Source organism: Camelus ferus, chromosome 1, assembly GCF_009834535.1.
Source record: "Camelus ferus isolate YT-003-E chromosome 1, BCGSAC_Cfer_1.0, whole genome shotgun sequence".
Classification (NCBI taxonomy): Eukaryota; Metazoa; Chordata; class Mammalia; order Artiodactyla; family Camelidae; genus Camelus; species Camelus ferus.
In genome coordinates, this window is record NC_045696.1 from 75,828,538 (window position 1) to 75,843,731 (window position 15,194).

At 40.2% G+C, this 15,194-nt stretch overlaps 1 pseudogene; it reads left to right on the top strand.

Moving 5' to 3' along the window:
* Positions 1 to 11,653: 11,653 nt before the first annotated feature.
* On the top strand, positions 11,654 to 12,400 carry LOC102524438 (annotated as a pseudogene).
* Positions 12,401 to 15,194: the final 2,794 nt, after the last annotated feature.

Genomic DNA, 15,194 nt, shown 5'->3' on the forward strand with positions numbered 1-15,194 from the left:
ATTTCTTATAACTGCATGTGAATTCATAATTACCTCAAAAATTAATTTTAAAAAGAGTTATGGGGATAAAATATTCTTTAAAAAAAAACAAAACAAACTTCTTTGTCCCTACCTAATCAGAACTGCAATTAGATCCATTCTAACAGAAAATATACCCCATTTTCCAAGACTATGAGAGAAATTTTTTCCCAGTCATTTAATGTTCTCCCCTCCTCAGGAAGGTATGCCTAGTCTCCTCTAAATAGCTCATGCTCTGTCAGCTTATTTTCTCTGCACCTAATGAGAAAGAAAAGGTCATCCCCCTCAGAATGTTATTCCTCCTATAGGAAGTGATGTTTTAAAATGGAAATAATTTAATTATTGATTTTCAACGGATACTTTAGGAGCTGTATATCCAAGCTGTCTACCTACCTGTTCCAGTGATAGCATTTCATAGTCTTTTAGTTTCTTTGGACTTGGAAAGTGGAAATAACCCAATCAAGAGCCTGGATACTCACTTTTAGCTGTTCCTCTTTTGCTAAAAGGTGATGAAGCACGTTTCCTTTGTCAGTATTTTTACTTCTTTCCTGGGACTTGTGTGGTGGGGAATATTTTGGTGCTAATTGTACTGCTGGGTCATTTCTACGTTGGAGGAGAATACATTGTTGAGCAAGCAAATATACGCCTTAACTTTCTGACTTTCTTCCAAAATCTATTTTTTCCCACAGTGGGTGAATCAGTTGCCATTTCAAAAAAGAAATGATCACGCCTGGAGCTTCCTCAAATTTATGGCTGCATTAGTATTCGGTGAGATACGGTTGCATTGACAGTGCTGTCCCTGGGGTGTGTGACCCTCAGGGTCCAACCGGTTGAGGAACTCATCTTTACTGTCTCAGCTGCATGAGTTATATCGTGCTTCCTTCTTGGGAAGAGGGTGGCTCAGCCAGTCCCAAGAAGGCAAACGTTAATCTTCTATCACCCCTTTGGGCCTTAATAAAATTGACTCAACTGATCCTTGAAGCCATGTGTCATTCTCTCAAATACAATCAACGTTTATCAATTAGAAGGAAACTGATTTGGGTTTATTATGATAGGGGAAAAAAATGGATGTAAACATGCCATTTATCTGTAAGAGCTTTTTTTCTGGTTGTCAGAGTTCTTTGCCTTCTGCTTTGCTTTCTTGAAGATAAAACGAAACAACAATCACTGTAAAAATCTTCTGCCCTGTTTTCTTGACTTTATTGATGACAGCTGGCTACAATTGTGCAGAAATGGCCTGAGGTGCAGCATCTCAACAGGAAGACAGAATCACAATGAGAAGTTGTGATCGAGCATGAAAGAGTTGGTATGGTTAATATATCCCTGTTTTTTAAAGTAAGAAATTTTTTTTTCCCTTAGACTAAGAGCTAAAAATGGAACCAGTGACTGATTTATTACAATATAGAAGTCTAGCCTAGGATGTGCTCCTTTAATGTCTCTAACAAAAGCTCAGCCTCTTCTCTGTGGCATCAGCGTGATCTTAAATTAGCACGACCTTCCGCTGGTGGTCTCTAATTCCCAGAGATGGGATTCAGGAAGCAACAGTGTGTTCCATCTTCAGCACCAGCAGGACGCTGGTTGGGGGCCTGTCTTGAACACAAAATGAAACAATAAATGAGTGTGATCGTGCTTCATAAACTGTCAAGTGTTATGCAAATAAAAATTGCTTTTGTGATAAGTCAGAACAAAATAAATGCTAAATATAGGTGGGAACAAAATTCTGCATGTTTTCTCTAATAGAAAATGACTTCTTTGAAAACGGGGACTTTTGCCGTTATGTTTATCTTTGTAACTTCCCTCTCCTGAAACCACCCCCCTAGTCTTCCGATCCCTGTCCAACTTACTGTTACACTGTTCAGTATACAAACGACTCTGTCAAACGACGCTGTTTGAATGACTGCTTGAATTCACTGTGGCAAATGTGAGAGGGGAGGTGCTGGCCTGTTGGCAGTGGCAAGCCCTGTGCCAGTGGTAGCTCTACACGACTGTGAATCCCAACAGAGTCATCGGAGGGCTCTCCCCTGGGGCCCACGTGACAAATGACTGACCTGGGTAGACGCACCTGGTCAGGGCTAGTATTAGTTTATACAAATAAATCAACTGACTTGGCCTTTGTTCTTTCCTCTCATTTCTTAGGCACTTTTAAAGTGTAAATAAAAACATCTAAATATATGAAATAGAAGCAGTATGTTTTAAACGAGATTTAACTCAGTTCTACAATCTCTCCTTGCCCTGGAGCTGTGCTTTGGAGATAAAGCTACAAACAAGATACAGACTTCGCCCTCTAGAAACCTCAAAGAAGTGCGGAGAAGAGAGGAAACACTAGGCTTAACGTATGGTGGGGACTGCGCAGGAGAGAGTGCTTAATACTGACTTTGAGGGGGAGGGTTTCCTGGAAAAGGTTACGCAGGGAAGATGGCATTGAAAATGTGGATCAAAGGCTGAGAGGCAAGGAACCGTCCACGTGACTGCTCACATTCCTCCCCAGTCTGTATGAGAACAGAATGTTCTACCAGATGACTCATACTTCACTGAATTCTAAAAGAAGCATGTTATAGTAACAAGAGACATTCAAGTATTGCCAGAGAGACCTTAGCAACAAATTTTAGGTCTTTCTTGCTCCTAGATATTTTGAAGGAAAGTTAATACACTGTGGTTAAAAGCAGGGGATTTGGCATCAGACAAGTTTTGGGTTCAAATCTCAGCTCTGCTACTTGGGCAAGTTATTTAAGCTTTATAAACCTCAGTGTCCTTTTCGTTAATGTGAAGGTTGTAATAGTATTTAACTCATTAGAATTCCGTTGTGATTAAATGACATAATGCATGAAAGGCGCTTAGCCTAATGCTTTGCTCACAGAAAGCACTTAATAAACATAAGCTATGTCATTGCCAGGCATTTCCCCCTCAACAACAGTATGTCTCACCCCTGCCGTCTCCATGGTGCAGAAAACACAGATTATCTGTGCGAAGGCAACACGCTTAATTTGAAAACGTGGATATGGCTTACGAAAGTTAATGAGAGGAAAATGTGGATTGAATGTGCCCGACGTCACAGTGGGTGGAATCATGTGTCCCTGAGTGGGGTGTACAGGGCCTCCCTCACTGTCACAGGAAAGCCGGCGCGGTGGCCTCTCCTCCTTCCCAGCAGCAGCCCAGGGAGGGCTGGTTCATGAGGCCTCCCACGGCACCGGCCATCTGGGATTACTGAGGAAATCTTCAGGCTTGGGAGGGTCACTGTTTAGACGCGAACAATCTGTACAAACTTGGACTCTCCCCCAGCAACGTGGCTCATTATGCTGCTAGGCTATCAACTATCAACGTTCATTTTGAAATAGAAATTCTGCTCTCTTGGCTGCCCCACTGATCTGGTTATAATGTGCTGCATGTAATGGAAAAGTACAGAGGGAAAAGATGGGAATTTAAAGACTTACTAAAGCGACAACAGCGCTGGATGACAACCCTGATTTCTTCATGCAAACGAATTCCTCTTGCCAAATGTCAGTGTTCCAATGTAACCCACTGCCCCAAATTTAAATATCATGTTTAATTAGGTACATAATGCTCCCGCTGTTATTCATTTGGCTTTTTTTTTTTCCTGTCCAGAAACTTATTCTCATTTGGAGTTTGTCTTGCTTTTACATTTGCTACTCTAATTTATTTTCCTTTTGTTAATTTATATTCTCCCCATTTTGGCTTTTTGAGGGAGGAGTGGGAGGGACACAAAGAATGTTTTAAAGGATATTACACTAAGACTTCAATGAGCATTGACCAGAAACCATTATACTGATCCATCTCAGGGCATGCACACAGAAAACTCATTGCCAAACACAACACAACACAACACAACACAACAAGAACTGCATGCCATCATTGCTCGAGGGCGGCATCAAGGACAGCATAGAGGAGTACCCGTGTTTCCTGTCTCCATACAGGGTCCTCATAGATAAGGCTTATGCTTCGCAGCCGCTTCCCAGGAAAGCATCCTGGGGCTCTGCCTGATCCCTTAATTTGAATGGAAGGTACCAACTATTATTTTCAACGGCTCCAGCTTGCTGAGGACTGTGTTAACCTCGTACTGCTGAGCCTCCCTTCAGAAAACTACCAAGTAAATGTGGGGAATAATATCAGATTTAAATAACACCATGCAATATTTGTTATTATACAAAACCCTCCATGCATTTAATAGCATTTGCATACGTTAATGGTGCTCTATAGCCTTGCAATGAAGCTTATTTTGTAATAGCGTCTTCATTCTCAATTTCTTTTCTGGCCATGGGCCCTCCTATAGCCTTAGTGGTTTATACTGACCTTAGCTTGACTTCTCTTTTCTCTCACAAAACTTTAAACACCCTCACCTGTAGGTCTCATACTTTAGGGTGAGCCTGTTGCACATTCCAACAAGTCTCTGCCTTAAAGTACTCCCTGTAATGCACTGATACCTAAGTATCGATGGATATCCCAGAGCCATCTCACCCCCGTTAGAAAAGATGTGTTACTATTTCCCACAGGCCCCATTGCACCCACCTCCCTAAGCAATTCTCCCTCTTGAAAGTCAAAGAGTTCCTTGCCTCTGATTTTGGAAAAATGCTAATAACTGTAGGAGAAACTCTATACTTTTTTTGTAGAGCTATTTCCTATATAATAATTAGCAAAGTTCTAAATTTATCTATGAATCTGAATTTCACTGCTCTGTTTCCTTTTGAATACTACCCAATTTTGTCTTACTTTTATTTTTAAATTCACCCAGTAGGTTGCTTTAATTCTAAAAGCCTTCTAAGCAAAACCTATCAACTAAAAATCTAACTTTAACTTCTTTTATCCAGGCACCTTACATATATATTTTTTGCTTTATTCAGCAGATGTTCGTATCTGTAACTGGTGTGACCCTGGTGTGTTCAGGGAGCTCTCTCATCCCAAGAGTTTGAATAAAGCCGGGTCAGTACAATCCACTGGGGTCCATTCGGCACCTCTGATAACTAGGATGCAAGGGCAGCTGAGAGGCCTTGAAAACACTCACTCTAAAGCTCTCAGTCTAGTGGTAAACATAGCTGATGCCGCAAAGAGTTACTTGAAAGGTGTAAATCACAATGTCTTAAAAATCCAAAAAGCTAATGTGAGTAATCGTTCTGTGTGAGACCAGATGTGGACAAGGAAAAACATGTACCTTGGAAAATAAACAGAAACACTGTCTCTCTGCCTAGCCAAAAGAAAACACAACTTGTTTAAAGCTGAGTCAAAATCTCTAACAAAGCTGCACCAGAGAAAATGTCAATCTAGTCACTTTCCAGGGACCCCATGTGATTTTTACCAATCACATTATAAGGATTAGGGAAATCGGCTGTAGTCCCTTGGCTGTGCTGTTGATAATCTTACTTTTAATAACCACCTCTTTATAGAAAATGTAAGCATGCTTTCCTGATGAGGACAGATCCTGGGAACTTGGATGATGCAGAATACATTTTTACCTGTTTTGTATTAACAACTCATGATGAGAAAAATCCTTTCTCAGGGCTTATAGTCTCCTTTCTAGATCTATCCTTAAATAGCCTGTCTGCTTCCTCATGACTCCAGCTTTCTGACTCTGCCCTACACTTCTTCCTGCAGGGTCATCCTACCTTCATTATTTGCTAACACGTTACTTGTAAAATAGCTTCCAGAAACGCCCCCGTAGAGTCTTGTGAATCAAATTGGATTTAAATGGAGAAGGGACCTTAAAGTTACTTGCATTTCCTCTAGATATATAGATAAATAAATACTAAAAAATCATTCTCATTTCCATTTCTGATTGTCTAGTGTTGAAGAAGATCCTGTTCTTCAACAGGAATCGCCAAAGATAGCTCTAGTAGCTCAAGTCAGATTTGCGCTACCTGCCCCCAGGAGGCAATTCCAACATGGTTCAATGGCAGATATCCCCGCTGGCCCTGGTTTTCTTACCTGACTGAGCCTTCCTATTGAACACAAAAGTCTTTTATATAGCATAAATATACAAAAGGTTATTTAATCCTTTCATATAATATGTGCTACCAACTTTTGCTACTTTATTTCTTTTCCATCTCTAAGTAACAGCCGCTCCTAAATACATTTAGTCTTTCTGAAAGAGACTTTTGTGTAAGGTCGTGATTATTCATCTTCTGTTTCTGAAGGAAGATGAGAAAGACTATCTGCTATCTTTAAAACTGCACACTGTACTTCTATTAATGTCTTGTCTTCTTTGCGCGTCAACTTTTGAAAGACTTTGAATGCATTTTACCAGTTACCTTAATTCTGGTGGAAAAAATACGCAGTGTGCTATGGCTGTGAATTAACTATTTACAGCCCAACATATACAAAGTAGTATATACTACTAGGTTAAGAATTACTTTAAAATTCTCCTCCAAGCATCGTGACATATCTGATTTTTTAAACTTTCCCCTCCTCCTTTCCCTCACAACTATAAAAATAGTTTAAATATTATAATAAATATCAGTGATCTTTGCAGTTCTTATTGAGCACAGAGGGAGTAAGTGATGGAAACAGCCCCCCTTCATTAATAAGTACTGCAGTACATTTTCTGCAGCCTCAGCCACTCTCACATGTTCTTTTCCAGAGCAGAGTTATAACATCAAACAGAGAGGATAAAAAGAACATCAGAGTGAGACCAGGAAGTGTTCTACAAAGGCTGATTCTGTGTCTGTTGCCTGGCCTTTCTGCACATTTAATGTAGACCTCTATACTAGTGGCCAGAAACTCCTATCAATTAGCATGATTAAAGGGATAGGAAAAGGCAAGGTACTTTAAAAAATGTTATAGTATAAGACCATTTTTCATAAACCGTGGCCCATGGACCACTTGCAGAAGGAAAATCTTAAGTCAGTGCGGAAAATTCAGATCCTTGAACATCATTTTAGATCTAATGTATCTAATATCTGTGTGAGCAATCTCCTGAATTTTTGGCAGGCTTCCCAGGTGGGTCGTAAACATACTAATGTTTAGAATTACTCTATGGGTGTGGTCAGTGAATAACATATTTACTGAAGAAGGCTGAGTTTAGCACTCAGTTAGCAGTATTACGTAGTTAATGGTGTTAATTGGTATGACTAGGTAAAAACAATATTTGCAAGTAGCATTCATTACGGGTTATTAAAACATGAATAACCATTGGATGAAGTTAGAGGAAGAAAAGTGATCATGCAAAATGTTTCTCAAACTTTGCTATGCATACAGATCAGCTGGGAATCTGACTGAAGTAAAGATCCTGTTTCAGTAGTTCTTGGCTATGACTTGAGATTCTACATTTCTAACAAGCTCCCAGGGGACACTGGAGCTGCTGATCTGTGGATCACAGTTTGAGTAGCAAGGATTAAGAAGGTTTAAATGTAGGTTTAAAAGAAAGTTCCCAAGAACCTCTGGTGAATAGTTACTTCAAATACTTATTTGAAGTATAAAAACATACTATAAATAGCTATTTGAAGTATAAAAAGTGAATTTTACTGAGCAAGCTCCAAAATGTCCAGTGGAGACCCAAAAAGTTATTGTTCAATTTGAGACCCAGGAAATATGAATATCTTTGGAATTGTTTCCTTAACATACCTGTGTTCTGTTTGACTTCCTACCTGATGTGACCTGGGTTGGGAGAGCTGTAAACGTAAACTGTTTTCCCTTCCAGAAGGGAAAATGAACCTGTTCTAAGAAGGTCTGTATAAGTTGCAGTATTTTATGGAGATGGACATAAGAGACAGTGTGTGAAATAACCCAGAAAGAATTATGATTCCAAGAAAATGGAGGGTAATTAGCCTCAATAAATTGATGAGTTGACCAATATAACCTAAAATAATTACTGGGGAATTAAACTTACTTGAAAAGCATTGCATAGAGAATTTAAAATGTAATCCCCAAACAATCCTATGAACAAAGTATACTTTCCTACATTTTACTTTTTATGAAATAAAGCTCAGAGACTCCTAAGATCACACAGCTGGTAATGGCAAAACCAGAACTCCTATCTCCCTAACTCTCAAGTCTCTAATCATTCTATTATATCAAACCTCATTCCTCCAAAAGAGAAAAAAAAAGATACTCAGCATTATCAGAGCTGCCCAGCACTCATGCCATTCTTTTCATAGAGCATGGATTCTACATGGGGATTGCTATCACCCCAATGGTAAAAATCAGTTCCTGGTGGGTGGGGGAGTGAAAAACCTTAGTTATTATAGTAGTCAGATGGCCATGGTATATAAACAGATAAACAGTATATCGGTGGTATTAAAATATCACAGGGGATGGAGGAGGTAATTAGGAGGAAAAAAGAAAAAAAAACTAAAAAGTCTCCTGGTGGGGTGAAGGGCAGGAAGAGGAGCATGATAATGAAAAAGACTGAGAAACAGATCATAGAGGTTGAAGTCCAACCTCAGAAGCAACACTGCCTTCCTTTGACATTACCGTGGACAACAGTGATGACCCACAGATTCTAGCATCTGGGAGTTATCCATCACCAGCCAAGGGAAATGTGACTCACAGGGTGGTAGATGACTCCATATTGAGACAACCATGTTAACCATTTATATGGCTGACAAGGCTAATGTGGAATTCTGCTGCCTTCAACAAAGGATTTATTTGGGGAAGAAACAAGTAAGAAGGAAGGGAAGCGGGAAGAGAAGAGGAAAAGAAGGAAGGAAAAAGCTGAGAGCACCATACTTTAATAGGCACTATTTACCCAGTGTAACCAGAATATTGTCTACAGTTGTCATTTAGAGTTCACCGAAGCCAAGTATCTCCAAACCACACAATAAATCATCTGTTAACTCAGTACTTTACAAGAAAACAAAAAGGATTAGTTAATGGTAGCAACGGATGTCACATGATAGAATGAGAATTGCATGCATCTTTTTACACAATTTAGTTAAATATGACCTGGAATGGCTGAGCATGAATGGAAGGAGGGGCAAGGGAGCCCTTGGTGCTGAGGTGCTTCTGGCAGCAAACTCTTCCTATGTAGAGAGGGACTGGGTCATTTGTGGGTGGCCCGTTCCCAGGGCCGTATCCTGGAAGGGGATCGCTGCGAGTGTAGGATGTTATCTGTCCCTCAGCCTAGTCTCCCAAACTGGACCCTCAGGGAAAAAAACGATGATCCACAGAGCCTGAGTAAAGGAGTCCTGTCTGGGAACAGAAACTGTAAGTCAGGTGGAAAGAACTATTTTCTTAAGAAGTTCAGAGTATAGGATAAACTGTTATTTGGACTCACATACAGTAGTAATACACAGAGGTGAGGAAGAGAAATTCTTCCTAAATGAGCAGAAAATGCAGGCTGTCCTTGCTACATCAAGAGAAGTGGCACACTGGGGGCACAGCAGTGTCTTTTTGGCCGAGCAGAACAGCTTCCGAACGTCGTGGCGCAGCACTGTTGTGGCAGGCTGCGCCGGAAGATGGTGTGAATGGTAATGGTAGCACTTTCAAAGGGAGTCAGAGGCAGCAGACATCACCTACTGAAGGCTGTGCCCGCATAGCAGAAGAGGAAAACTGTCTACCCGTTAGGGCTGGGCCTGGGAACCCAATAAATGAGGTGACTTGTAGGGGCTCTACAAGATGAATGGGGAGACACGGAGTGTAGCAGGAGATCCTGTCAAAAAAGAGCATGGAAATAAGACATTCACACTGTAATTGCAATGTTACTTTTTTTTCCTCTACTGGTCAGGTTGGTCTGCCCTGGCCACGGGAAAAATGAACTGTATGTAAAAACAAGCTACACATAACACAAAATGTGCTTCAGGTGTTAACGTCCCATCTGCTCTGTTGGGGTTATGCATTATAAACTGGGGCACATGTCTCTCTGGCTCTTGTCTCCTTCCCCTTCTTTCATCATCCAGCTTTTCACCATCTTCTCACACCCGTCTGTGTCCCCTGCTGTCTAAGTACTATCTCTTTTGAAATGGACTTGCAAGCTCCTTGTGCAAAAGAGGAAGAAGAAAAAAAATGTAGAAGCATATCTAATCTTCCCCTTTTCCCACTTCATCTTCCTACTTTTCAAAAAAAAAAAAGGAAACATCTTTTTTCTGGTTTTGCCACTACTAACCTCTGTTTTGTTGACAGGTATCAGAGAAGAGGAGAAATAAGGTAGAAACCGAGATCAAACAAAGTGCTCTACTTTTCATGTGAAGAGATGAGAGAGAAAAGAGAGCAAAAAATTAGGAAAAGAAGAAAGAATAAGAGACAGACAGAGAGATCATGAGAAAAACTGCATAAACATAAACGTTGTAATTATAAAACTTCAGGAAGAAAGCATTGGAGAAATTCCTTGATACTATGAGGAGGCAAAATTTTTGTAAAGAGGATACAAAAAGCAATAGCCATAAAAGGAAAAAGCATAAATTGAATTTCATCAAAATTAAAACCTTCTGTTTTGAACATTATTAAGAAAATCAAGAACCAAGCAACAGTAAGGGAGAAAATATTTGCAGCACACATTCATGATGAAGAACTCATACACAGAATGCATAAGGAAACCTTACCATTCAATGATTAGAAGACAACTTAATTTTTAAAAGGGAAAATTCTGCAGTGGACTATATAAAAGAAAACGTACAAATGATCAATAAGCACTTGAAAAGATATTCATCATCATGAATCATCAATAAAGTGCAAATAAAAGCTCTCATAGGATACAACCAGAATGGCTAAAACAAAATGACCAAAATACCAAGTACTGATGAGAATGCGGAGCAACCAGGACTCTTCTACATCGTGGGAAGTCGTATACAAATGGGCCAAACAGTTTGGAGAGCAATCAAGCAGTTTCTTGATAAAGTTAAATATTAATTTACTGTATCACCTAAAGGAAATACAAATATGTGTTCAAAAAGACTTGTGCATGAAGGTTCATAGTAGCTTTTCTCAAAACAGCTAAAATCTGGAAACAGTGCAACATCAATAGGAGAATGGATAAACAAACTGTTGTATTTTCATAAAATAGAATACTACACACCATTAGAAATGGAGAAAAGGGGACTACTGCCACAACAAGGACAACACTCAAAGACATTAAGTTGAGCAAAAGGAAGCAGACATTATAGAGTTATGGAGCTACATGGCATTCTAGAACAAACCTATATGAACTACTACAACATTTTAAATTACCTAAGTGGTTCTCACTCTGTCTGTATTTGACGGATGCTCTGGAGGAATAAAACTGAGAAGAATGGCTTCAAAAACTCAGATCAGAGGCTACCCGGGTGGGTATGGGGCTTGACTGCCAAGAAGCATTTGTGAGCTTTCTGAGGTGGTGAAAATCTTCTACCTCTTAATGGAGGTGGTAGCTGTTCAGGTGTAGGTATTTGTCCGAACTGGTCAAACTGTGTACATAAAATATGCGTATTTACTTTATGTAAATTTCAGTGACATTGATATAAATAAACACGATAATTTTAGATAGTGATCAGTGCTATGAAGGAGTTGAAAGAAAGTCACAGGATAGAGAATGAGATGGACGTTAGATGACCTGGTCATGGTTGGGGAAGGCCTTGATACTATGAATAGTCAAGGGGAGATAGTGAATGACAACAATTAACCAACTATGTCAGGATCTGAGAAATGAGGATTCCAGACAGAGTGCACAGGTCCTGAGGCAGGAAGCAAAGCTGCCGTGGTCCAGGCAGAGACTGAAGGCTGGTGGTGTGGCTGAAGCTCAATGAAAGAGGAAGAGAGTGGTGGAGGGTTACATCAAAGAGGCAGGTCATGAGGCACTTTATGGCATCAATGAGAGGCCATTGGAGGGCGTTCACTAGAGAAGCAACATAATCTAATTTACTATTTGCAAATATTACTCTTTTGTAAGGATCTTTTTAAATGCCAGGTGAATGTTAGGGGATCAAGAGAGAACTTGAAAGTGAAGTTACAGCTCTTTTCCTCCCTGGCTGCTTGGAGATCAGCTGCCATCATGAATGACACAGTAACTATCCAGACCAGGAAGTTCATGCCCATCCGACCACTTCAGCAGAAACAAATGGTCATCGATGTCCTTCACTCTGGGAAGGCAACAGTACCTAAGACAGAAATTCAGGAAAAACTAGCCAAAATGTACAAGACCACGCCAGAGGCCATCTTTGTATTCAGATTCAGAACTCATTTTGGTGGTGGCATGACAACTGGCTTTGGCATAATCGACAATTCCTTGGATTAGGCGAAGAAAAATGAATTCAAACACAGGCTTGCAAGTCATGGCCTGTACAAGAAAAAGACCTCAAGGAAACAGAGAAATGAATGGAAGAACAGGATGAAGAAAGTCAGGGGGACTGTGAAGGCCAATGTTGGTGCTGGCAAAAAGAAGGAGTAAAGATTCTGTAGTGACTGTATCTGTGGTGATTGTGCAGATTTTCCATGACAGGATTAATAAACTAAAAACTTAAAAAAACCCAAAAAAAGCAGAGTTACGAAAGCACGGACACTGTGGCTTGGTCTAGTTGTGGCTACAGGGGAGATGGTGAATTAAATAAGGGAGGGTCTGTATTAAGACCTTCAGATGATTAATTAGAATTGGGGATGAAAGAAAGAAGGCAGATAAGACCAACAAATTTAGTTCTTGATCTGATGTGAGATAGTGCCATTTGTAGAAATAATGACAATTTGGAGAAGACAGGCTGGGGGGAATGTAAGGTAAGTAAGCCCTTGGGCATACAGATTGAAATCTCAGAGAAGTCAAGGTTGGAGATATAAACGTGGCTGTCATCACCACACAGGTGGCATTTGAAACTGTGGGATTCAGAGGATCTCCTCCATAGAGAAAAGCAAAGAGGGCTAATGTTGTAGACAGAATAATGGGCCCCCAAAGATTTCCAGGCCTTAATCCACAGAACTTTGGAATATGCTATCTTACATGACACAAGGGACTTTGCAGATGTGATTAATTTAAGGACCTTGAGATGGGGAAATTTTCCTTGATTATCCAGGTGAGCCCAAGGTGATCATGTGAGGCCTCAAGGTGAAGAACTTTTCTTGGCTATGGTCAGAGGAAGACCTGACTACAAAAGGAGGTTTGGAGAGAGATTGGACAGATCTTTGAAGATAGGGGGAAAAGTAAATGAGCTGAGATGCAGGCAAGAAGCTGGAAAATATTAGAAAATGGTTTACTTTAAGAGCCTTCAAAAAAGAACATAGCCCTGCTGACAGGTTGATTTTAGTCCAGGGAGACCTGTGTCAGACTTCTGAACAGTAAGGTAATAAATTTATGCTGTCTTAAGCCACTAAGTTTGTGGTAATTTTTTATAGCAGCAATAAAAAACTAATAGTGAAGGACTCATTTCTGGGAACTTTCAGTATTTTAGAGGCCAACCCAAGGAAAAGTCAGCCAAGAAGCCTGAGAAGAGGGAACCAATATGAGAATAAGAAATCCAGGAGAGCGTGGCATCATAAAATCCAAAAGGAGAAAGCAGTAACTAACTGCATCAAATGTGCCTAAGAGGTAAAGTGTGGTGAGGCTAGAAAAGTGACCGTCGGGCTCACCGATAGGTAAGTTGGTGATGCTCACCGGTGCAGTGTCAGTTTTGGTGGTGAGCACAGAACCCTACTTGAGCAAAGAACAGTGTGTGAGAAGTAAAAATGGGTGTGATGGTAACTATTTTAATATATTTTCTTGTGAAGATGCACAGAGAAATGGGGCCAATATTACTTGTTGGAACAACTAGATAGATGGAAAATTTGGGAGAAGAGAAGGAGCAGCTAATTGGGGAGAGTTTATGGTGCATTGAGGTGTCTGGGGGTGGAGCTGTCCAGGATAATTTGCACATGCATCTTTGCAGCTTGGGATTTGCAGTGGACCTAGGGATAAAGAGATTTTCTCTCTCTCTCTCTCTCTTTTTTTAATGAGAGGGAGATAATTGGGTTTGTTTATTTATTTATACTTGGAGGAGGGACTGGGGATTGAACCCAGGACCTCATGCATGCTAAGTATGTGCTCTACTGAGCTATACCCTCCCTGCTAAAGAGATTTTTTGAATCACAGAAATAGAAATGTTGTTCAAGTCTTGAGTGAGCTTATGAGGTTAGTCAGAGAAACTTAGAAGTAAAGGGAAAGAGAAGTAGCATTGCATATAAACACACTATTAATCTAGATGGAAATTTACAATTTATAAAGTGGAAGTATGATCTGGCTAAAAATGAAAAAAAAATATATTGATGCTGTTTTAGAAGCACAGTTCAGAGCTTTGAGATAAAAAGTAAATGATCAATAAATCACAAAACTGGTGCTGAGGCAAGATAAAGTAGCTTCAACTATCAATAAAGCTGCTGGAAGCCTTATTCTGCTACAGGCAGAGCATCAGAAAGTTCTTGACGTGCCCTGCTGATAGTCTCATTGCTCAAAAGGCAGAGGGTGATAAAGGCAGAAGTGAGAGGAAATGCTATTGGCACCGAGTTCTGATCAACAATGAGAACTGATGAAGACATAAAAGTGATGGGGACCTGGGGAGAAAATGATTATGCCATCTTTGAGTTTATAACAATGTAAGATGAGAGAGAGAATACTGTCCAGTTATTAAGATCATACCTCTGGAGCCCAACTTACAAGATTCAAATTCCACTTCTTACACTAGCTGGCTAGCTCACTCTATGCCTCAGTTTCCTCTTCTGTAAACAGGAATGATAAAATTAATTCATTGTGGTGTTGTGAGTTACTACTTGTAAAGCATTTAGGACAGTGGTAGAATAATTAAAATATTCGACAAATAAGCTAATAATAATAATATCAACTGTGACCTTAGATTTCAGGGAGATTATTTTTCTTAAATGTGTAGGGAAAGTGCATTTTCTAATGTACAGGGGGTGGAGTCTTCAGGAGATGACTGCCCTTTACTGGGTATCAGAGAATATTCACCTATGACACTATTCAGGGCATCCAGCACTGAACCAGGGTTGATGTAATAACCTGCTGTAGTCAAGAGAAGGAAACACCAAAAGGTGACTTAAAGTCTTATTCTCGGAAAGGACCAAACGTCAAAATGAAAGAGCCAAATTCAGTCAACAAGTCTCAGACGCGAGGTCAGGGTAAAGGCACGGGACAGAGCTAAAGGATGAAGAAATGAGGGGACTCTGGAGCAGAAGACGAAGTGACAACAAGGGTGGGAGGGGAGCCGATGGGCCCATGACTAAACATATCTGACCTCGTGTCTCCAGAGTCTGTTGATGGCCTTAGTCACGCAGTGTGACTGAGG